Source organism: Ochlerotatus camptorhynchus, unplaced genomic scaffold (assembly GCF_037179485.1).
Source record: "Ochlerotatus camptorhynchus isolate MF236.1 unplaced genomic scaffold, CSIRO-AGI_Acam_v1.1 ptg000222l, whole genome shotgun sequence".
Classification (NCBI taxonomy): domain Eukaryota; kingdom Metazoa; phylum Arthropoda; class Insecta; order Diptera; family Culicidae; genus Ochlerotatus; species Ochlerotatus camptorhynchus.
This window is the reverse complement of record NW_027040712.1, coordinates 1,973,078-1,999,223: the sequence shown is the minus strand read 5'-3', so window position 1 is coordinate 1,999,223 and position 26,146 is coordinate 1,973,078. Positions and strand designations below refer to the sequence as shown.

The 26,146-nt window shown below is 42.5% G+C and overlaps 1 protein-coding gene across 1 annotated transcript in view; it reads right to left on the bottom strand.

Annotated features, from left to right (window-relative positions):
- Nucleotides 1-26,146, bottom strand: part of bib (big brain) — an 80,878-nt gene that overhangs the window by 12,150 nt on the left and 42,582 nt on the right. The gene's annotated exons all lie outside the window — the stretch shown is intronic.

Here is a 26,146-nt window from a genome sequence, read left to right as displayed (position 1 = left end):
GAATAAAAAAGAAGCTAATGAGCTGTTTGAAGTGTCCCATCGGAAAAGCAAATAGGGACGCAAAATGTTGGATTTATGAGATTCGTTTTCCATATGATGAATTGAGCACTTATCAATCTCTCGTCTGAGCTGTTTCATGGATTTCACATTTAGTTTTCTTTACTAACACGAGCATGTAGCGAGGCATCCGAAAAAAAAGTCAACCATGCTAAATATTGTTTACACCAATTAATGTTTTTCGATTTTTTTTTAAATAAGTAGGATCCTAGAGTCAATTCGTTAGTAATATATTTAACGGAAATTATTGCATTTGCACTATTTTTCTTTTATCTTGTGACCGTACATCAGCTTTTTGTTCAGAAGTTACTTTGATAGTATTTTCTCCGAGGGGGGCGACTCAATCTAAGATGCAGGAAATTTTTTGCTTTGCTGTTGTGAGATGCACTCGCGCTTAATAGATAGAAACACGATTGATTATGATTTTGAAGATTTGCTGCAAAAAGGTGGAGAGTGATGCGAGAAGATGGGTTTAGATGCAAGAGATGAAAAAAGATTTTTCGTAGATTGATTCGCTAGTGTGAGATTTTTCGACCATTTAAAATCGAGATTTAGATGTGTCGCACCCCTCGATTTTCTCAATGAATGTAGACAAAAAATGCGTGAATCTCAAACTTAAACCCAAATTTTGATGGAATGATGGAAGATGCATACATGACGTAGCAGTTTAGAGTGTCCAGTCATGGTGAAAATACGCTACCAGGGGCAGGAGGACCAAATTTGGTACTTCATAAAACATAAACAAACGTAAAACGTTTGTTTACGTTTGACTTTGACGTTTGTTTACGCGACTCTATCTAAGATGCAGGAAAAAAAATCTGCTAGTCTGTTGTGAGATGCGCGCACGCCTAGTAGATAGAGAGAAGATTGATGAAGATTTTGAAGATTTTCTGCAAAAAAAGATGGAGAGTGATGCGAGTAGATGGATTTAGATGCAAGATATGAAACAAGATTCTCCCTAGATTGATTCACTAGCGTGAGATTGTCCGGCCATTTAAAATTGAGATTTACACACTACGATTTTTTTGCCGAGATGGGCACCACCGAGCAGCACAGCATTTTTTTTTACTGGATCTCAGTGAAAAACTTGCCGCAACACCTGTCGTACACCTGCTCCAGCTGCGCATAGAACGCTTCCTTCTCGTCGTCGGGTCTCCCTTCGTGTGTTGTAGTTGTAGTTGAAGAAACGGCCCTTAATCCTCAACTTGCACATACTCGCGTTGATCGGCTGCCAACCAATCACGCGTTGGCGCATCTTACCCAGCACTACAAAGCCAGTTCCCAGCTCGTTGGTGGTGCCACAGCGCTGGTAGAAAGTAGCCGCTCGATGCCCGCTTTTCCACACCTTTTGTTCCTGCAGTGCTACGACTTCGAAGTTGTGTGGTTGAAGTTCGTCATAGATTAACCAATCGTAGTCCAAATTTCGTCGCGTAGGTCTGTGCCGATTGTTCCGATCCGTATTTCTTTTTTTAGTATTTGCAACTTTATGTTTTTTCCAGGGCGGCTCCTAACATGGAGAACAGACGCCGTTTTGAGCCGCAACTCCAAGGCGAAAAGACGCTCGGGTTTGGTGAAGCATTTCCTTTATCACCGTACTATGGCTACCGCGCCAGGGTTCGCGTCGCATCTCTTCACTTTGCTTATGCTGGACTGGCAACATTGCCCAGGCTATGCCACCCAGCTGTGTCCATGTTTCAGTTGGTAGTCTTTTGTTATCATATGACTCGGGGAGGCGTGAAGTAGGAACTTGTGAGGACCAGGGCTAGGTATTCCGCTCCTTCCAGGTTGTCAACTCACTATTTTGTAGCCCATACTGCCGCAACAGGACGTCAAAAGCGTCATCGGCGACATGAATGCTCAGGTAGGACGGGAGGCAATGTATAGACCGGCAATCGGGCCAAACAGCCTGCATGCCATATCGAACGACAACGACCAACGATGCGTGAACTTTGCAGCGTCTCGGGGTATGATAGTTCAAAGTACCTTTTTCCCCCGCAAGGATATCCACAAAGCCACCTGAAGATCACCTGACCAACACACAGAAAACCAAATCGATCACGTTTTAATCGACGGGAAATTCTTCTCCGACATTATCAACGTCCGCACGTACCGCAGTGCGAACATAGATTCGGACCACTACCTAGTTGCAGTATGCATGCGCTCAAAACTCTCGACGGTGCATAACACCCGTCGAAGTCGAACGCCGCCGCGACCCAACATTGAGCAACTACGGGACGCCGGAGTTGACCAGGACTACGAGCAGCAGCTGGAAGTTGCAATACCCACGGAAGAGCAGCTTGGCGTAGCTTCTCTTGAAGATGGCTTGAGGGACATCCGTTCCGCCATAGGTAGTACCAACAATCAATACGAAACTAACGATTTTAAATTGGCTCACCACTTTAGTAGCCTATTGGTCCCAAGCAAACGATTAACGTACCCTATTCTAGTTGAAATTCTATTACTACACTATGTTTGTTTTGATTCGCTATGAAAGTTTGACAGAAAACTTCAGGGGTGTGTGGATTCATGCAGAACATGCAGGGGTGAGTGAAATAGCTTGGGACTGCTTGGGACCGTTGTTCTGGTACTGAGTGAGCCAAAAATAATAATGATTTTCTTCGGGACCTACTAGTCTTAGAGTTACCTCTATGGTAGTACTGCTGCAGCGGCACTAGGTACTGCAATCCTGGGCCGAAGAAATGACTGGTTTGACGGCGAATGCAAACTGTTAGTAGAGGAGAAGAATGCAGCAAGGGCGAGAATGCTGCAACACCGCACGAGATTGAATATCGACCGATACAGACAAGCGCGGAACAGACAAAACTCGGTTTTCCGAAGGAAGAAGCGTCAGTAGGAAGACCGAGATCGCGAGGCGATGGAAAATCTGTACGGCGTAAACGACACACGGAAGCTCTACGAGAAGCTAAATAGTTCGCGCAACGTGCCGCAAGCCGATATGTGCAAGGACTTGGACGGTAACCTTCTCACGAACGAGTCTGAGGTGATTGAGAGGAGGAAGCAGTACTATGACGAGTACCTCAACTACCAAGTGAGCTATTAAAATGCGGTGGTGAAGCACTGGCTAGAGCGCTGCACTGGGTAATTACCAAGATTTGGGAGGAGGAGATATTACCGGAGGAGTGGATGGAAGGTGTCGTATGCTCAATTTACAAAAAGCACCGTTTACAAGGTACTCTCCCAAATTCTATGCCGCCGCCTGTCACTATTTGCAAGAGAGTTCGTGGGGCAATACCAGGCGGGATTCATGGGTGCCCGCGCTACCACGGACCAAATTTTCGCGATGCGGCAGGTTCTGCAGAAATGCCGCGAATACAACGTGCCCACACATCATTTCAAACGTGGTGATCGTTACAATGTTGTTAACTATCGGGGAATCACGAGTCTCTCAGCTGTCTCAAAATTGTTTGAGATTATAGTGGGTGGAGTTATTCTCGATGCCACAAAAAGCTACATATCCACTGATCAACACGGATTCATGCCCGGACGATCGGTTACCACCAATTTGTTGAATTTTACGTCGAAGTGCATAAAAAGTATGGAGGAAAAAGCGCAAGTCGATGTAATTTATACCGACCTGAAGGCGGCGTTCGATAAAATTGATCATAACATACTGCTACACAAGTTATCTCGTCTTGGAGTTTCTATGCAATTGGTTTTTTGGTTGGAATCCTACCTTACAGAGCGTGTACTTCGAGTGTAGGTTGAGGGTTTTGTATCTTCGCCGTTTTCAAACAAGTCTGGAGTTCCACAAGGTAGTAATCTCGGACCGTTGCTGTTTATTCTGTTCTTCAACGATGCTGTTTTGGTTTTGGGCGAAGGATTCAAACTGGTCTATGCAGATGATTTAAAGCTGTACATTGTGGTGCGCACACAAGAAGATTGTTGGCTTCTGCAAAACTCGTTGACTTTGTTTGCCGATTGGTGACAGAGAAACAAACTGACTATTAGTGTGGAAAAATGTCAGATAATCACGTTTAACCGCATGGTACATCCAATTTTGTTTGACTATCATATCGACGGCGATACTCTTACCAGAGTTACCAGTGTGACTGATCTAGGGGTTCAACTAGACACAACAATGACTTTTGATTTACACCGTTCAGCGCTCATATCGAAAGCAACGCGACAGTTGGGCTTTATTTCCAAAGTTGCGAAGGATTTTTCGGATTCACATTGTTGGAAGTCATTGTACTGTGCACTCACACTCATGGCATCCTCACCATGTCACGTGGTGCCTAAGGATCGAACGGGTTCAGAAACGGTTCATTCGTCTGGCACTGAGAAACTTGCCGTGGAGTGATCCTGACAATTTGCCGCCGTATCCTGATAGATGCCGACTGTTGGGCTTAGACACACTGAAACAACGACGGAAAGTACAGCAATCGTTGCTTATTGCTAAGCTGTTGAATGGTGAAACTGATGCCCCGACCTGCTTGCGATGTTGAACTTTCGTGTGCCGAGCAGATCTCTTCGGAATAAAACGCTACTGCAACCAAGTTTTCACCGAACCATGTTTGGGAACAACGAACCAATCTCAGCGTGTATTCGTGCGTTTACGGCTGTCGAAGAGTTTTTCGAGTTCAATGAACCAACCGAACGTTTTGCATTAAGACTAAATTGTCAGATGAATTATTTTAAATACAAATACAAAAACAAATACAAATTTGTTCATCGATTTCAAATTCACATACGACACAATCGATCGAGATCAGCTATGGCAGATTATGCACGAGTACGGATTTCCCGATAAACTGACGCGATTGGTCAAGTCTACGATGGATCGAGTGATGTGCGTTGCTCGAGTATCGGGGACACTCTCGAGTCCCTTTGAATCTCGAAGGGGGTTACGGCAAGGTGATGGACTTTCGTGTCTGCTATTCAACATCGCGTTTGAAGGTGTGATCAGAAGAGCTGGGATAGACACGAGTGGCACGATCTTCAGGAAGTCCATCCAGCTTCTTGGCTTCGCCGATGACATTGATATCATGACACGGAACTTTGAGACCATGGCGGAAACGTACATCAGACTGAAGGCTGAAACTAGGCAGATTGGACTTGCCATCAACGTATCAAACACAAAATACATGAAAGGAAGAGGTTCTAGGGAAGACAATGTTAGCCTCCCACACCGAGTTCAGATTGACGGTGACGAAATCGAGGTGGTCGATGAGTTCGTGTTTTTGGGCTCACTGGTGACCGCCAAAAATGATACCAGCAGAGAAATTCAAAGACGCATTATGGCAGGAAATCGAGCCTACTTTGGACTCCGGGGGACGCTCCGGTCGAATAAAATTCGCCGCTGCACGAAGTTGACTGTCTACAAGACGCTGATTAGACCGGTGGTCCTCTACGGCCACGAGACCTGGACTATGCTCGTGGAGGACCAACGCGCCCTTGGTGTTTTCGAACGGAAGGTGTTGCGTACCATCTACGGTGGAGTGCAGATGGATGACGGAACGTGGAGGAGGCAAATGAACCACGAATTGCACCAGCTGCTGGGAGAACCATCCATCGTCCACATTGCACTGCGATACATTGACTTTACAATGACAAAAACCAAATTAAAGCAATATTTTAATTCCTCGCATAACGTCTGCTAGAAGTATTTTATTTTAACTTGACCTCAAGACATATTATAAAAATATAAACAAAGACAAAATTGTAAAAATAGCACTTAACAGTTAGTAAAACGGTCCACACTGATTGACGACAAATAAATAAATAAATTTGCCGGTACTGACAACCCTAATGAGGAGTAAACAAAATGCAGCTTGTAACATGTTCATCGAATATATAGAATAGCTACAGCCATTTGAAACAGCAAGTTAAGAAAGGTTGGCCAGGTGTGCTATAGATCGTCAGTTGTGTGACAGAGAAAATGCGAAGTGGTAAAAAAGGCTTCCATGAATCATATTATCCACTGTTTTCTGCGATGCCAGTGAAGCAAATCCAATTTCCTGATTGCTACTCCTACACCTCAAGCTACAGGTTATGATGTTATGTTGATGGAAATGTTTCCAAACGAATGTTAATGGTCGTCTGCTCTGTGTTGCCAAGCTCTGACAGAACCATGCCAACATATATACTGAGAATCAATTACTCCGAGTTGGTAAAGGTTGCTTCCTGTGAACTAACAGAATTCGAGATGCCTACCTATATAGTAAATTGTGCTCCTCAACAGGACGACGATGGGACGACTGCTTCGCATTCAGATAAATAATTAAGAATAGAATTGAGATCACGGAATGCATGACACACATTCATCATACAGGAAATATCAATTCTTTTCGTGCTGACGCGCTCCAGGTGCTGTGCCTTCAGAAACAGGACAAGTTGCTCCGGGATGTGAGTGTGTGGATGCTTTATTTCAGCCAGAGCAATAAGGGTAACCTAACACCTTTCATTTGCTCCTCCAAAGTGTACCAAGTAATATGTCCCGGAAAAGGATCAAACAGAAGGAATGGAGTTTTTAGTTGTTGATTTTTTGTTCGCTCTTCCGTTTCCATTATTCTGGGCATCAGGATCAACATTTTTCGGCCTAGCAGGAAAGTGAAATGGGAATTGAACGCAGCAGCAGAAAAGTTGGTGTCAAACAGGAAAAACTTGCTCGCTTTCTGTAAACTTGTAGAAAGCACCTGCTTTCTTGTTCATCCTTCTGCACTCTGCGTCCCTTTCCTGTGTTGATTGAAATTGATGGCTGATACAGGCGAAACATTGTTGTGAAAGTAATTACATGCTGCTGGTTTGCTAAGGGAAATTTCGGGGCCATAAATTATCGACTTTTGTTTAATCAATGTTCAAAGTTGATTGAGAAAGGTGTACGCTTGGAGAAAACGACACCAACGGTGATCGAAAGAAACGCCATATGCGGACAATTATTACCCAATCTTATCCTCTTATTCAATGGTTAAATCTGTCAGCTCTTCATCAGCCCATTTTCCAGAACGCAACCGTCTCCCTCCTTTCAGTATTTATTTGCATATTTCCCATGCTCTCATGAAAAGGGGTTTCTCCCTTCAGTTCTATCCTGTACTATCCCGTGGTGGCGATATGGTGTAATTACACTTGACAACCAACCACAAAAAAGTGGTTGGTTTCACTTAGCCATGTTCATGATGGGATCACGCAAAGTGCCACACTATTATGTTGATTTTTATTAACACCCAGATCACGAATCCACTTGTTTTCGATAAAATTTATGGCTACCCTTAATCAAATCACTTTTGTATTAAACCCTCGTTCCATATGTAGCATCTTTCCGCCACGTACAGGAAATTGCTGTTTTGCGTTCATGATGTTGTTTTTATTTATTCGGGAAAATCCGTACCATCATTGTCACTGGAATCCACCGATGTTTTCCGCGCACAACCCACACACGTTCGGCGGGTGCATTGTTCTCCTACGATAATGGAACGCCTTTCTTTCCATGTTTGTGAATGGAAGAGCCCAACTCGAAACGAGTGCATGAGTTATGGCTTCTTTCCCCTCCGATTACGGAGTAGATCATAGGGCGAGCTTCCTCTGTTCGATGACTACAGTGCCGATGGAGCGAAGACTGCATCAAATGGCGGTAGAGCACATTCTAATCAATGCACGACTCAAGAAGCGCCGGAGAGCTCAAAGTTCTTCATTCCGGTCACGTGTAATCAATCTTTATGGGCCCTGGCTCAGTCTGCTTCAACCACCTGACGGAGCGAACAGAAATGTTCTGGCACGATCCGGTCGTAAATTATCCCGACACAGTCGGAAGAGTGGATCCCTCGGATCAATCAACCGGAAAACGGACACTGCCACTTGCACTGGCTGCACGACGATGGCGGCGGCGGCGGTGGCAACGAATTTCAAAATGCAAATTGAATATAGAATCAATGTGATAGTTTTTTCTCTGAAGAGAAGTCATCCACAAATAGAGCAATCAGGAATCCATCCATGGGCAGCATAGTGGGAAGGGAACGCAAATGGTGTGGTCAGAACAGAACTCTGCACTCAGCAAGACTCGTTTTCCTCATGTTTGGAAACAGCTTTCAGTTTCATCGCTTATTCGTCGCGCTGTTCACACAGCGAGGAGCGTGCATAAATTAGCAATAAACCTTTTTCCGGACCATCATCTCTCAATCATGCGAAAACTTTGTGCCATCTAAAGCCGTCGTCCTATGAGCATACGCAAGGGACTGCGTCTGCTTTCCTCGATTTACCATGATTCAAGCCTCGATTGCCGTACAACTCGTATCGCTAAATTTAAATCGGAATTTGCATGCAAATTGAATGTGTCTCTAGCGAAATTTGCATTCGCTCCGATCTTGCTGCGTAAACAAAACTTCTACACCGCACAATCCTTCCCAGCATCCCTACAGGGGATGTGGGAAATTAATTCTCCATTATCAACACTCAATAACAATTACTCTTCGGACTGGAGGGCGTGGAGTTTCGGTTAATTACCCCCATCCGCACGCGGGCTGCCTACCCCTCCGTTTGTAACCCATTCATTCCACAACGTGACAGACTCTCACATCAAATTCCTGGGAAACTTTCACTCACTCGAACATGCGGCACAGATTTTCGAACCCGGGGGGAAATTGATGTCTTTGATGTTCTTGAAGTGTTTAGCCAAAGGCAATCTACCCCAGCTTGGGAGTATTTCACGCACTGCTTCTAACATGGTGACATCGTTTGGCTTCGTTGTTTATAGCAGTTCCAGTTGAGAGATCCCAGTTGATAGAATGTGAATGATGAAATCTTCTTGAACTAACTGAGTGAACACGAGAGGCATTTGTTTGTATCGCGTTTATACGAAACAGACGGTTACAAATAAATTTGACCTGTGAATGTCACAGAAACGCAGCAGTCACCGTCCCTAGGGAATGATAAACCAAAATGTTGCTCATATTTATTGCCGATAGCGATGTAAAAAAAGCTAGTGACCCTTCAACAAAAAATCAAAACGAACTGCACTGCAATTAAGGGTGATTTCTAACCTTCTACCCTTCAGAGCTGGGCAAATAACTGCTGCTAGATTTCACACTTGGTCCGAGGGGCGTTGGATCCGAGTGGAAACTGAAACACTACGAAATAGGTCATTGAAATTAATTGAGCATGACATCTAAAGACGATTCAGTGGACAGTTTCGAATGACAATTCAGAACTGATAAACCTATTTGAATATTGAATAATGTCACTAGGCAATAAAAGTTTAAAGTTTATTCGCAGGAATAACAAAAAAAAATCATTCTGATTATAGGTTCATCGCTTTCGAAAAAAAGAGGAGTCGAAGTCAGAGTCGGAAAAAAGTACCAACTCCGATTCCGACTGCTAATGGCCACTTCATTAGATCCGGATCAGAAGCGTTGCGGCAAAGTGACAGCTCCATTTATTGTTGTTTATTAATTTATTTGATAAGGCTTAATCGAATTAACTTTACAGAACCGTGGTTTCTTATTCACCAACGGGGGGCAACGATTCCATTTAACTCCAACTAGACATAGAATTAAGTGAATTTTGTTACAAACAAAGAACAATGAATTATCGGCTCCGTAAAGCTAACGCGATTGAGCCTACCAAATAAACGAACTAGTTAAAAAAAAAACGCAGCAATGGACGCCAAACATGTTCAGCACTCACACACTCATCACGAAACAATTGCTTTCCAAAGTCGACGATGCATCGACCGAAAGAACAATGGTTGCTGCCGAGTAAACACAATGAGGTACAGAGAGAGGAGAAGCAGATCGTGAACTATTGTTGTATTAGTAAACCAAAAAATCAACGTAAACGCAAGTCGTGACGTCAATTATTGCTTGTATCGTATAGGGGCTTCACTCACACAACTTAACCGATTGCTTTACCTTGGTAGTCCAGCCCATTGTAGAAAACAGACGATCGCGTGACACCAGCTGGCTGATATGCCACCATGTTATTGAAACCAACATCTGAAACGTCACAATCCAAGTGTGAACTGCAAAAATGGCGTGACTGGATTGTCTTATTTATATCAAATGTAATTATTTCCCCTTTTATGCCATATAAATGGTTGACTTCGTGGTAGAAAATCAGAAAATAATGCTCTATGAGTTCAATGTTTCTGTTTCACAAAATGTAAGCAAACATATTAAGAATATCGGAAATAGCAGTCACGCCTTTTTTGAAATTTTGGCTTAAATATTCTATTTGTTTACAAATTTGTTGTAGGTCTATTTGTTTACAAATACTGTCAGTGGGGCCCACAATTCGCGGGCCCGCAGTGATGTTAGCTCTTGTCAAGACAAGGCAAACAAGATAGAGTTGCCACCAAGCTGCGTGACACACATCCAGAGCAGAGACGATGTTTAATAAGAGACGCGCAGAGAGAATAAAAGTAAATCTGGTTGCACGGCCATCTAAGTTTGGCAGCCCACAATTTTGTGTCTACTTCGAGTAACTTTTAATTTGAGCGAATACTTTTTTGATCGTTTCGGTAGCATCGTTATTCAAACGAAGTATTTGAACAATCAATTTTTGGCAACACAGAGTGAAATCAAATATACCATATTGGAGTGGATATTTTACAAAGCGTTGTTCAAAATTATGCAATCTGCGGTTCATGCTTCCTACACTGTATGAATGAAATCTCGATTATTTTTTCGAAGGAATTTATCTACTTTTGTAAACAATGCATTTGCTCGTCGATTTGGCTTAACTGGTAGCTCGTAAACACTACCTGATAGTGGTGTTAGTATGCGTGGGCGAGCTACCAGCTACGCCGACCGACGATCAACTGCATTGTTTACAAAAGCAGATACGTCCATTTAAAAAAGTAATCGAGAAGTCCCTTTTTTAAGTCTTTCACCAAATTCACTTGTGATTGAAAACTTGACAATCGATCAGCGGTTTTGTAATTTTTAATAAATATTTGTTTTTTGGCATTGATGTAAATATAAAAAAATAATCGCAAAAGATTTTACTTGTGTTTTATTTGTATTCCAAATGTCAAATAGTATCCAATTGCACTTTTAATACGCAATCAAAATGAAATTGTTATGGTTATGTTGACTAACGACGTGTTTCGGGTATCATTCAAATCATTTGTAGAATAGTTAAATAATTTGGGATATCATTCGTTTATGGTATTTTTAAAAACTTAACTACTTAATTATATTTTTAGGGAAACTTATTTATTTAAATCTCAAAAATTTAATTTCAACCGCCATCTCAACACTCCTCACGCTTTTCCTCGTTAAGCGCTCGTGTTTATTAACATTGCTCGATTGGAATCGCGTTTGACGGTTCGATTGGAAGTTTTGGCTTTAGTCTTCGCGCGTCTCTTATTAAAAATCGTCTCTGATCGAGAGTAGCCTGCTTCTGTTGACAGCCGAGTGAAAACAGATTTTTTTTGTTCAGCTGTCAAATTTATGTCAACGCAATGCAAACGGATCAAATTTGGGTTGCCCTCTATGGAAAATAATTTCAACCTTGAACGTCCCAAAAGTTGGTGCATTTACAATAAATTGGCTCATAATTAATTCATGTGATTATGTATCAGCTTGTGTTGGCGCAACAAGGAGGTGAGACAATATTATAAACTCTCTATGAATTCTAATAAAAATAGACGGATTTGTAAAATAATGCCCCTTAAATGCCAAACAATTTTGATTGGGGATGGTCCATTAATTATGTCACGCAAATTTGGCCCATTTTTAACCCCCCCCCCATCCCCCCTATGACACATTATTTGTATGAACCTTAATTTTTTTGTAAGGCTCGTCACAGTTTTCAAAACCTCCCTCCCACTAAATGTGTGACATAATTAATGGACGACCCCTTGCTATATCAATCGCTGTAGAATCCTTATTTCCGATTAATCTCAATCAGTACTGTAAGCGGTCACCGTAGTCGATACATTTTCTGTGAAAATCGACTGCCTTTGCTTGACACTAGCAAAACAAGCTATGGAATTACAGTACTAAACTAACGTGACATATGACAGTCTCTGTTATATGACGCTGTCGTCGAAGACCGTCACGTATTTATGTATTTTATTTTTTTCTCATAATAAGAGCTGCTAATGTTGTGCTTATGTGAATTCTGCAAATAGCAAGCAACGATGTCTTAGTAATAACATTTCTGATCAGAAATGGCTTAATTTACACAAAATTGAGAAACTAGAACGAAATCACACATGGTCATATGATAGTTATTTGATAATTTCCGTTTTGCTCGAATGTTGTTCTACCGTTTGTGTTGTGTGAGAGAGACGACGGTAGATTATGATTGTTCAAATTCAAACAGACTGTCACGCACGACAACGAAGCAAGTGTAGTAAAACACGTCAACCGTTTCAACCCCTGATCTCAATTTCACCTCGAAATTTCAAGAACACAAATATCGGCTCTCATAACACATACAACACGGAAACTGAAACTTAACATTTGCTGCAGTGCAGCAAACAGGGAGTTCCAATTTTATGAGCGATGTCGTAGCAGTGTCCGAGATTTGTGCTCTAGTAAACTTGAAATGATGGAGCATATCAGCCATCATGACGGACATCTTTGGAATCTACAAGGAATCACCTTAACATCCGTTCATAATATTCTTGCTTGACTTTTGCTTTCCTTTCTTGCAGCATCCTTGAAACGGTTTTAACGTAGGACCAACAATCAATACGAAACTAAAGATTTTAAATTGGCTCACCACTTTAGTAGCCTATTGGTCCCAAGCAAACGATTAACGTACCCTATTCTAGTTGAAATTCTATTACTACACTATGTTTGTTTTGATTCGCTATGAAAGTTTGACAGATAACATCAGGGGTGTGTGGATTCATGCAGAACATGCAGGGGTGAGTGAAATAGCTTGGGACTGCTTGGGACCGTTGTTCTGGTACTGAGTGAGCCAAAAATAATAATGATTTTCTTCGGGACCCAGTGGTCTTAGAGTTACCTCTATGGTAGGACTACGTCTGCGATTTCTGTATGGGGGTACAATTTGTGAAAACCGAAAATGGAACATGTAACAAAATTATGAAAGATTTTGAACGTTAATAACTCAGCTGCCTCTGGACCAATTTTAAATTTTTTTATCTTCAATCGATCAGAAATATTCTAAAGCATCTACTTAATTTAAGACTTTATCATTTTGCAAAATGTCACTAAAGAAACTTGCACGAATGTGCAAATGTTGCTGCTATGATAAGTAAAATTATCACCGATTGCCTGGGAAACACAGATTTCAAAGTTGAATCCCATTCGGTCTCACCACATTATGTTAATTCAATAACCGCGCGGTGAGTAATGGTGTTCTCCAGTACACACCAAAAGGCTCCCCGCAAGCAGCTAGCTATCAAGGCTGCCCTAAACCGCTGATCGCATTCAGTTCCAATCACCGTGTGTGGTGGTGTCCGGTCATCGGCATCAACAGCAGTGCTTTCGGGCGTGGCATTGAGTATTGTTATCCAGTACACAACGAAAGGCTGCCTGCAAACAACGAGCTGCGCCCACATGAGCAGCCATAGAAGGAGGAAGTAGCCGCACCGCTATTGATCGGAATCAGTAGCTCTTCGTGAGTCGCTGTGGGGCATCTATGTCAAGCGCGTCATACTATAAAGTATAATCACGCTCAAATTCCTATTCCTACGCAAAACTCAAGCTACTGCTGCAGTTAACAAATAAGATTTATAATATAAGACCACGTAGTCCCTACGTCACCATTGTGTGCAACCCCATAGGGATGTCTCTTGTAGTTTTTTTCCTTGGTTTGTTTTCCGTCGATCTTGTTTTCCGTGCTGAGTGCCAATGCTACCGACGCCAGGGAGGCAGTTCCCAGACCTGGACACTGCCTATCGACCCATCAACTCATGAACCGGGGACCAACGGCTTTACGTGATCAGAGATGTTATGCCTCAGAACATCCTGGCGGCGCCCACTGGGATTGAACCCAGGCCTGCTGGGGTGAGAGGTAATCATGCTTACCACTACACCACCGGCGCCACTCCTTGAAACAGGTGTTAGTAGTTCTGCAGCACGTGTATCGATCGGATTTTTTTCGCTTCCATTTTAGAGCATTATTCTTTAGCCGTATAGGTCTAAAGACCAGGGCCCAACAAAGTCACTGACACTCGAAAATCGGCAAGTGACGACGAAGCTGTCAACCATCACTTTCAATTGAAAGTCATTCTGTCTTCTCTTCGAGCAGATCACCTTCAACATCAACAGAACCACTTTCGATCAGTTTTCATGCTGTTTGTTTTGGTTTGACTCGTTAGTTACGTCTTTCATTGTCAAATGAACTTGCTTTCGCATTGAGTCAAAGCTGTTCGATCCAAATTCGCACAGTTTTTCTGACTTTTTTTGATCGTTCACATGGTTCATTGCAGCGCATGCGCATAAATGTCAAATTTATCATTGCCGGGTGGTTCGTTTGCCTATCAATATGGGTATTTTTTTAAATCGTGTTGACGTCTAGAAGCTGGAAATCGATATCCGACGACATTTTGAAATCCAAGATGGCGGCTTCCGATTTCAGCAAAAGTGGGAAATACTGATGGGTATTTTTGGAATTGGGTTGACGTCTAGAGATCGAAAATAGATATGCAACGCCTTTTTAAAATCCAGGATAGCGGCTTCCAGCTTAAGACAAAATGGGAAATACTGTCAAATACCCATCAATATAGGTATTTTTGGAATGGATATGATGTCTAGAGAATGAAAATCGATATCCGACGCCATTTTGCAATCCAAGATGGCGGCTTCCAGTTTATGAAAAAATGGGGAATACTGTCAAATACCTATCAATATATGTATTTTTGAAATCGGTATGTCGTCTAGAGGCTGGAAATCAATGTCCGATGACATTTTAAAATCCAAGATGGTGGCGTCCAATTTAAGAAAAAGTTGGAAATACTGTAAAATTGCCATCAATGTGGGTATTTTGGAATCGGGGTGACGTCTAGAGATTGGAAATAGGTTTTCGACGCAATTTTGAAATCAAAGAAGGTGGCTTCCAGTTAAGGTTCAATTTACTTTGATGCTTTTTCGAAAAATTGAAGAGCAGTTTTTTTCGATGCATTAGTTCAGATTGCAAAATGCTCGCACTATTCTATTCCTTTTGATATTATACACATAATGACGCGAGCTTTTAGCAATCTGAAATAATGCGTCGGAAAAAACTGCTTTTGAATTTTTCGAAAATGCATCAAAGTAAATTGAACCTTAAAGAAAAAGTGGGAAATACTGTATAATACCCATCAATATGGGTATTTTCGAAATCCCAGTAACGTCTAGAGGCCAGAAACCAATGTTTGACGCCATTTTAAAAAGCTAAGAAGGCTGCTTTGGTTCAGAAAAAGTGTGAAATACTGACTAATACCGATCAATCTGGGTATTTTTAGAGTCGGGGTGACATTTAAATGTCGGAAATCGATGTCCAACGCCATCTTGGAATTCAAGATGGTGGCTGAAGAAGTGTCAAATACCCTACATATGCACAGAAAAAAAAAATCTGAATTTTAACTATCGCGTAAAATCTCCCCTAGTTTAATTTTGAGCTACAAATGGCATAAACAGCGAAATCGTTTACAAGCTTGCATACAATATTTATTTATTTATTTGGTGTCTTATTTATTTATTTGTTCTTCGTCTTCGACAGTGTCGTACAGACTAGTTTAACTTATGCTATGTTTTTAATCCTATTTTTAAAACAATTTTTGGACACATTAAAATCAAACAAATCACTAACATTGTTGAAAGCTCTGAGGCAAGAACTGAGCAGGTTGTTATGACCATAACATGTTCTATGTGCGGGAACTGCGATAAGTGCTGAGTACCGCAGCTGACGCTGTGGAACGTTCAGTGATACTTGCAGGAGAAGATCCGAACAGTCGACGTTATTCTGGACGATATCGAATATAACCAGCCGCTGCAATTTCAGCCGTCTTGCCGATAGCAGTTCCAGATCAATTAGTTGACATCGTTCTGGATATGCAGGTAGATGGACAGGATCATTCCACGGTAGGTGCCGAAGAGCAAAGCGAATGAATGATTTCTGCACACGTTCGATGCGGATCACCTGAGATGTATGGTACGGTGCCCAAATGGGAGCAGCATATTCCAGGATACTTCGCACTAAAGCACAGAACAAGGCTTTTAATGTGTGCACGTCGGTGAATTGAGATGCATTGCGGCGAATGAACCCAAGAACGGAGAAGGCTTTGGCAGTAACGGTGGATATATGTTCGTTGAATCGAAGCTTACAATCCATGATAACTCCTAAATCACGGATAGACTGCACACGTTCCAGCGGAGCAGTGTCAATATTGTAAAGATGATTGATGGGAATCCAACAACGGCTAAAAGTGATCACCTTGCACTTATTGATGTTCACGCACATTCCATTTTCCTTGCACCATCGTGAAAGGGCATCGATGTCAATCTGCAGAGCAACACAGTCCAAAACAGACTTGATGACTCTGAAGATTTTGAGGTCGTCGGCAAAAAACAACTTTCCAGAAGATATTTGCAGGCACAAGTCATTGATGAAGAGCACAAAGATCAATGGACCTAACACACTCCCTTGTGGAACTCCAGATGGAATGTAGAAGGTCCTGGATCGTGCTGAGTTCACCTGGACGAATGCTTTCCTACCAGTCAGGTAAGACATTAGCCAGTCGGCTATCCAATCGGGAAAACCCATATGTCTCAGCTTTTCCACGGCATAGCTATGCGGAACAGTATCAAATGCTTTCGAAAAATCAATGTATACAGAGTCCACTTGATTCCGGCTTTCAATCTCACGAAACAAAACGTTGGTGTAGCATAATAAGTTGGTTGTTGCAGAGCGATGGGGAACGAATCCATGCTGGTATTCCGAAATTATCGGTTTTGCTGCAGACAGTAAGACCTCGTGGACCAAGGATTCAAAGAGCTTTCCCAGGCAACAGAGAATCGAGATCCCGCGGTAATTTTCAACGTGCCGCACGCTACCCGATTTGTGGATGGGAATCATTTTGGCAGTTTTCCATAAACCTGGGAATGTTTTTTCATTTAACGATCGATTGAACAGTATCGTCAAAGGTTTAACTATAGACTCGGCGCAATTCTTCAGCAGTGTTGGAGTTAAACCGTCGACTCCGGCTCCTTTCGACGCATCTAGTTTGGCTAACGCTCTTAACACTTCCTCACGAGAAAAATTGAAAAAAGGAAGGTGGATATCATGGGATGGCACATTTTGAAAACAACCCGGGTGAGGTTGGGGCGACTCCGCATTAAACACACTTTGAAAGAAGGTCGAAAAAAGATTAGCTGCCTCTTCAGAAGAGCAGGCCAAAGCGTCACCGTACTTGACATTGTCCGGAACACGATTGCTTGCCCTTTGTTGCTTCACGAACCTCCAGAACATTGATGGGTTTTGTTTCAAATTCGATTGCAGCCTCTGCATGTATTCATGGTAGCTTGATGCTACGAGCTCTTTGTAGGACAGTTCCGCAAGGTGAAGCGATTCTCGGTTTTCAATGGTTTTGTTAGCGAAGAATCGTTTACGTGCTTTACGCAGTCTGTTGCGCAGGTTTCTTAACTCAATGGACCACCAGGGCTTCCTGTTGGCTCCACTAATAGCAGGGCGGCGTCGAGAGACCTTCAAGTGGAGAATTTCGTAAAGCTTGTCGTAAAACAGAAGAACAATATCATCGACAGAGTGCCCCTGAAGAAGCTGCTCCCAGTCAACCGATGAAAATTCTGCATTGAGAGATTCGAAGTCGCAGCGCCTAAGATCCAGATCAATAGAGTCCGACTGAGCGTTTGCTGGAACGTGCACACATCTATGTACATCAACTTGAAGTTCTAACGGCGGATGGTGAGGATCGATAGGCAAGAGTGGTAAAACAGGATGCGATATTTCAAAATCGTCAGGAGCGTTCGTAAAAGCCAGATCGAGTAGCCTGCCATTCGGGTTTGAGATTGAGTTTAGTTGAACCAAACCACATGTAGAAATGGATTCGGTAAGTACGAGTTCTTGTTCGCTGGAGGCATTCGCAGGCAGGTATCCATTGACATCTTCATCGAAGGTCCATTGCAGCTGAGGGAGATTGTAATCCCCAAGAAGTAAGACTATGTCGCTGGCCGCCGATCGATCAGCAACATACTGAACAGCGGAAGAGTGGGTGGAATATAACGCAGGATCAGAATTCGGACGAAGGTAAATACCGAAAATGTGCAGAGACCGGTTTGGTAGTTTCACGCACACAGCGACTTGCTCAAGCTGTCTACAGTCGGTTAAAGATACCTCGGTACAGTGCAGACTCAATTTTACTGCAACGAGCACACCCCCGCCTCTCGACAAGTTGCTTGTTGATTCACTACGATCACATCGAAACAGCGAGTAATCCGATGTTAGCTCCGCATCGATTATATCGGGCCGGAGCCACGTTTCGGTGAGAACGACCACATCGTAATCGCAGCTGGATAATCCTAACTTCAAGTCAGATGTTTTCGTTCGTAGACCTCTGACGTTTTGGTAATAAACCGACAGAAATCGATGTCTTGATGGGGTTCCACTACTGCCCCCACAGTCGTCGAACGAGGTCACGCAACGCTGGTAATCGGGTGCACTAGAAAGTGAATGATCATCAGGGAGCGAGCAGGTTGTTAAGCTTGAGTACTTGCCGGTGTTCACTGTTTGGAAGACCCCCTCTCCACTCCCGACAACGGGACCGAGACTCTGATGGCAGGATACTAAGTTGATACGGGATGCAAACTGGACCATGTCGGGAGGATCGGGGGCTTCCATGATGCTGTATAGCGGGCGTCTCGGTGTCGAAGTGTAGTTGGTTTGTATCGATGAAGTAGTTGATGCAGTATTAGCAGTCTCGGTTTCGATCTCGTCATTGGTGTTTGAACAAACAGAAGTCACAGTGCTATAAGTCGAAGGTACATCAGGCGAAGCATAAGTCGATAGTGGAAAGTACTTGCCTGATAATTCCGGTTGGAAGACCCCCTCCCCTACCCTAACAGGCCCGGGACGACTCGGTTGGCAGGATGCAGGAATGGGCACGACTGTTTCAGGTGGCTTGGGGGCTTCCATTAGGCTATCGACGTTGCATCCCGGGATCAGCCAGTAGGAGACGGGTTGACGGGCTTTCGAAATTTTTGGGAACCGTTGAACTCTCGAAACATGATACCTTCCGGCCACGTTGAAGGGTCCAGCGCTTGGGATTTCAATCCAGGGTCCAAACCAATTTTGAAGGAAATAAACGTTAGGTTCGATACGTCTTTTCCTTTGGGCACTAGTTTGACTATGTCAGGATTTTCACTGAGATTCAGGTTTGCCTTCACCATCCCCAGAACTGACTCGTTTGCCACGTCAGGCCTGATTCGTGACAGGTAAAGCCAGAATTTCTTCGGCTCTGAGTACGTTGGGACGCATACGACATCCTGGCACGATGCTTTGGATCCAGACAAACAGTTGTCAACGATGCGAGGCTTCTCAACTTGCGGAATCGGCCTAGGCGCAGGCGACGAAGCGGTACTGGTAGAATTAGACGCCAACTGCTTGATTTCGGTGCGCAACTCACTGATGGCCTGAGTGAGAGACACGAGCGGAGCAGTATCGATGGGTTTGATTGCAATAGATCGAAGGTGAGAATTTTCGAATAATTCCACGCATTTGTCGCACATCCAATAAAGGTTGCTTCGGTGTGTGGTGAAGTATCCCAATAGCGCACGAGACACTCCGGCGCAGCCCATGTGGAACGATCCACCGCAAAATCCGCGACAAGCAACCTGCTCAATGCCAACGATGGCAGAGTCACATTTCGAGCAGTTTTTCTCCATCTCGATGTTGATCACGTCTGAATGCGCCTAATGATGTACTCTTCGCTGTCCTTCGATGAAAGATAATTGGAACGCTGGTTGCAGGAGAACAGGCGCCACAACCAATGTCGACTAAAGCGGCAAAATCAGTGACGTGGGTGGTCGATGAGTTACGTCAATAAATTTTGGATCACAACAGCGTGAAACAAAACCACACGAATTCACACGGGACAACTAGTGTTTGCACTGAACTTCACGTTGCTCTTGATGTTTATGGAGAGCTCAAGTCAGCAAACGTTAACACAAGAAAAAAATATTTGAGCGATATTGCGCTTAAATTTACACGAAATATCGTGTAAATTTAAGCCAAATCTAGCGTTAATTTTATGACTGCTATATATCGTAGAAATTTACAAGAATTTTTCAAATGGTGTGGCGTTAAATATCACTGGAAGAGGTATTAAATGGAAGATATCCTTTCTTGCTGTTTTATTTTTAGTCAAATATCGATTTTCAGCATCTACGCGTCGTCCCAGTTCCGAAAATACCCATAGGGTACTCCATACCCCATTAGGGTATTTGACACTTCTGAAAACCAATGGCCACTATCTTGGATTCCAAAATGACGTCGAGTATCGATTTTTGTCATGAACGCGCACTCCCCGTTCCGAAAATACCCATATTGTAGGGTATGTGAGACTTTTTCTGAGCCCGAGGGCTGCCATCGTGGACTGGCAATTTAATGGTCTCATCAATTTAATTTTCGTTTAATATAAAACAACAATTTATTACCACACATAATCCGGATGCCATCCCTATCGGCAACCGATATTGTGCTATTGTGATATTGTGGATAATATATTTTGATGCCTGATGACGCAACGCCGAATGGAAGTGAAAGTGGGACAGAACGAAGGAAGCAGTTTTCGAGTCATTCATTGCGTCAATTGAAACAAGTCTTTGCTTCAAATGAAATAAACTGATGATCTTGACGAACGAAACAAGCAGAAAGCAGTATTGTGCAGGTCGATGTTGGTGCGTTTACGTGTGGTTTGCTTTGACTCGAATGGCTGGCTATGGAATCACGCTTTGGCGCCCAAAATGGTACAGAGAACTCATTTAACATGACCACACTGCTGACAGTAAACTTTGTTTTCCGAAAGTTTACATCCACACAGTTGTTGTCGCGTCCTTAAAACCACTTGCTCTAATTGAAAAATTCTGTGACCCGTTTTACGTAAATCAACTCAACAATTCAAAACGCTCATGTAAACATTCCTCCGAAAAGTTCATTCTAAATTCGCAATACTTCAACCGGTCTCAATATGAATTTTCCTGTTCCCGGAAATGCTGCCATATTTTCATTCACGGCCGAACTCTCAATATATAAATTTGCACATAGAACGAAAAGTAGATATATAGCCATCCTGACCGAAGACAACCACTTTTGAAGCATGTTTGGTCGCCAACAGAGTGACACTCAATTCTCTATTAGTTCATCGTTCCACACATTCGCCAGCCGTATTAGACACATTGAAATCGGTTTGTGGTTTCATAAATTTTAATCCAGTTTTCGAAAGTTGGACCAGTGGCTGGCTATGAGAAATGGAGCGGTCATCCTTCCTCTCAGTTGGAATGGAAATCAAAACAGCAGAACTGAGTGGAGTGGAAAGAATTCTTCTAATAATGGTGCTTGTTGTTGTTGTCCTCTTGGCAAGCACCAACCAACATTTCGGAAAATCCAAGGGGGTCGTCCACTTGTTGTAACACGGAGGGGAAACTGCGTCCGAGAACCACCGACCGCCACAATTTATTGGCCGTAAATTTTGTCGAAATTCTCGAGTGAAAATGACATTCCCCACCTCCGGTTGGAAGCGTTCCGCAGTCTCTTGGCTGGACCCAGTAACGACAGACTGTAGGGGTTATGTGTAGGACTACTGTTTTCAACAAACGACATCATCCAACTTGACATTAGTTCGACTTGCCGGTCGTGTTCTTGGAATGCAACCATGCTGCTTATCTGTGCCACTCGGAAACAATCTTTCGTCAGTAATAATTAATAGTTGTTGCAAGGCGTGACAGCAGCTCTGAGTGAACAAGGAAAAAAAAATGAAGTTACTTAACCTCATCAACAATGTAGTATGACAACCCCTCTTCGCGGCGCTGTGTTTCTCTCACATGAAAACAACCAACGAGCAGTTAATAAAGCACCCAAATATGTCACACAGCCGCCGAACGGTTTATGGAATTAGCTCCCACAATTTGTTCTAACCGTCAAGTGGGGGAGAGTTTGGAACTGCACCCATGGGCATTAGTTCTGAGGAGCAAGTGAACGTCTTTCTCTCATTGGACGGTGGCATTTTGTTCTCCAAACAACAAGAAAAACTCATCATCAATATGTAGGTACAGACACCACCGAACAGACGAGACGAGGATGCTGGGAAAAACCAAACAATGCCGTGTGGAAAATGAGAAAAATTCCCAGAACGAGATATCAAACATCACAGGCACATATGATGGATACCGACCAGGCACAACCTCTGGAGTGCGAGACGGTTTGACATGCTTCAGAGTCGGAATGAGTCAGCTTTTGCTTCACTTTACGCATCGGGAAAGAAGGGACCTCATTCAACACCAAACCACCAAACTGCGACCGGCTTTGACTGACTGTTCTCATATGACTGAAGACAAGTCATATAATTCAAGAGGGATTTGACCGACTGTGTTTCGCCTTCGGAACATGTGTCTCACAAAATTTGCTGTTACACTAATTAAGGAACGATACGAGATCTTGATTGGGGTCATTCGAAAGAGAGATTGATAGCAAGTGTCTGCAGTTCGGGGGACTGTTTGGAAGATGTGTCTGTTCTGTTAGGATGTGAACAAGATACTTTTAAGCGGAGATTATTGCCCTACTCAAGTAGCAGTAGCAGGGTTTATCATAGTCTTGTAGAGCATGATTTAATAAGAATGCTTTTAGATCTCGATAAAACTTGAAGTGTCACTGCAGGTACACTGTACCAAAACATCATCCTCTGTTCGAATGAAGCTTCAGATCATACAAATTGAAACTTCGAAATCGCTTTTTCGGATGATTGCTGCCACCGGATGACGGTTGTTTTGCAATCAGATGATACTCCTCTCGAATGCAGGATGAACATTTATACTAGAAGTGAGCGGAACTCAGTTGAAATACATAATGTTCTCTGTAGAATGATTGTCATCCCAAATTGAAATGCATACCTATGGTATTTTTTCAGTCCCATAATACAAATCATTCATATCGAAGATGTAAATAATTCTATCGAACGTCATTTGCTTATCTGAACTGACAAACGAGATGGAAATATAGTCATCGCTATCAGAGTTGGTGCGAACATTGGTAAAGCGTGGAAACCAAAGATTGTCTATTTCGCCACTGTAACCCCTAACAAAAACCATCCAAGCCAGGATGGTGGACCTCACCTCAGAAATCAGGACTTTACTAACAGGATCCGCTCTCTTCCAGATTGTGCAAAGCCCTTTTGGAAACTAACCAAAATTTTTTTAAATAAGTCAAGACCCATTACACCACTGACCCCACTGGATAGTCCCGGGGAACCAGTGGTTCATCTGATAACTCCTGAAGAGAAGGCTGCCGCGATAGGTCAACGTCAACACTTCGTCAGCTCCCATAATCTCGGACAAAACATCGTCAGCCATCACGTAGCTGAGATTGCTGCAAACGTAACCAACCTCCATCAGATTCCCAATATTTTTTCCGAAGAATCTGAGATTACGGCTGACGAACTGTTGGCCTGTATCAAATCATCTAAAAACATGAAGGCCCCAGATTTCGACAGCATCCTGAATCTGGAACTCAAACACTTGAGTTCCAGATTCTACAACCATCTGGCACTGATTTTTAATCTGTGTCTCCGGCTTGGCTACTTCCCCATCGTGCTGGAAGTCAGCTTAAGTCAACCCCTCCGGAAACCTGGGAAGGATCCGTCCTCTCCTTCAAGTTATCGACCAACCAGCCTTCTCTGAGCCTGTATGAGATCAAATCATCAGATCATACGTGATCTAGCACGTTAGGTTAAGTTATACTCGTAGTTAGGTAGGTTTTCACTTTTTCAATTCAAACAAAACACACCCCCAAAAGGTTATTCTGTAAACTAGTTGAAAAACGCAAATATTAAATTAGAATATCAAATAAAACAAAGATGAAGAGCCAGGTAGGCTAATAAATTCAAATGTTAAATCAATGTACTACCATAATCAACAGAAATAAACATTATTTTACTACTACTATGGTCACCATGAAGGAGGAAGTTTCCTCTACCAACAAACAATTTTTGTATCCATGAAGGAATGGCCGTTTCAGAATGGAAATTTAAGGAATCGAATTATAAATCTAATTTAAAGTATTTGCAGGTCATCCTATTCTTAAATAATTGTCTTCTGAACACGGCATGTTCTACAGTCAATATTCAAATAAATATCATTCTTCATTTAGAGGTCAAATGGATGTTCATCAGCTAATGGCAAATTCAACCATAAGGCAATCATCCAAAATTCAAATGCATACTGTTAACGGGCTCGAGCAATGCAATAATCATTCGTAGTATTGCGGATGTTTTCGTACAGTGTAGTAGCAATTCTGGTTTTACAATACATTAATGACTCGATGTTGTCAGCCTCTCCGTGCATCAGACTTTTATCAAGGGGTTGGTCACTCCGCAAATTGTGTCAAAAACAGATTTGGGCACACCTGGGCACACTAATTTTCACCCATAGTTGGAATTTTTATGTTATTTAAAGTGTCTGGCAACACTGCACTATCTCTACACTTGCACAGTGAACTTGTGTCAAATTTGATTCAATCATTGTTGTTGATTGTTAGAATTTTTGGAAACCGCAAAAACCGTGAATTTTCACATAGTTTCACCTAGTCCACAAAGGACAGTTAGCTTAGAGCACATTCTAATGTCTGTCTGAAGCAGCACATTATTCCACGTAAGACTCTGCGTTCTTACATTCGGATAACTGCGCATTCCACAATAAGGGGACTTGCTACTGTGCTGAAAATGGTCATCATCGCATGCATAACAATGTGCTCTTTATGTGTAGCGGCTGTGGACATATGTCCGGAAGGTCAATGGTCAATGGTTAAAATCAAACATTTTAGCAGCCACAAATACCTTCCGACTGGAGCCGTTCGTCGATAATGCGCTGTCATGTTTCACTGGCCAGTGGCGCCGGAGGTGGGGTGGATACCCCTCACCATCCCTCTCCAACGGGGTAAAAAGTTGTCCTTGCTCGCTTTCTACTCTCTAAATACAATTTTCATACTGCCGTACTCTAACGGAACTATCAACTCTATACTTTCATCTCCTCGTCTATCGTATGAAAATTACCACTTTAGTCTGTTATTCGAAATTAGCATCTTCGACTATGTAAATCGTTAACTTCACGCAGAACTAATACAAACAAATAGCTAAAGTGAAAAATAATACCTCAACAATGTTTTACGAATAACAAACTAATAAATAATTTAGTTATTAATACCATAGAATACCATACATTGTCATTTAAAAGGTCTTCTAATACCAATCTAATAGCTTGTTTATGTGTTATTGTCTTAAAGCTGAAAGGTAACGGTTTGTTATTTTGATATTTTACAAAATATTTCGATAACTGAACAATATCAAAACTAGGTATTATACCACAAGCATACCAAAATAAGGCATCTTCTTCTTCTTCCTCACATGTCAAACTTATTGCTTATTGCGTGCTCTAAACTTGGCACGGTATTACCAAGCCGGAGGCGGCTGGTTCGATTCCCGGTATGATCGAGGGAATCTTTCGTGTTGGAAATTTTCTCGACTTCCCTGGGCATAGAATATCATTGTGCTTGCCACACAATATACATATTCATGCATTGGTATTGGCATCGAAAGTTCTCAATTAATAACTGTGGAAGTGCATTTAGAACACTAAGTTGAGAGCACGCAATAAGCTAATATGCACAAAGCAATAAGCTTGAAATGTGAAGAAGAAGAAGAAGAAGAAGAAGAAGAAGTGCTCTCAACTTAATGTTTTAGATGCACTTCCACAGTTATTAATTGAGAGATTTCGATGCCTGTACCTTTTTTTGCATTAGTATAATTGTTTGCCAAGTACAATCATACTCTATGCCCAGGGATGTCGAGAAATTTTCTAACCCGAATAATTCCTAGACCGGACCGGGAATTGAACCCAGTCACCTCCAGCATGGTATTGCTTTGTAGCTGCACCTTTAACGACTGAGCTAA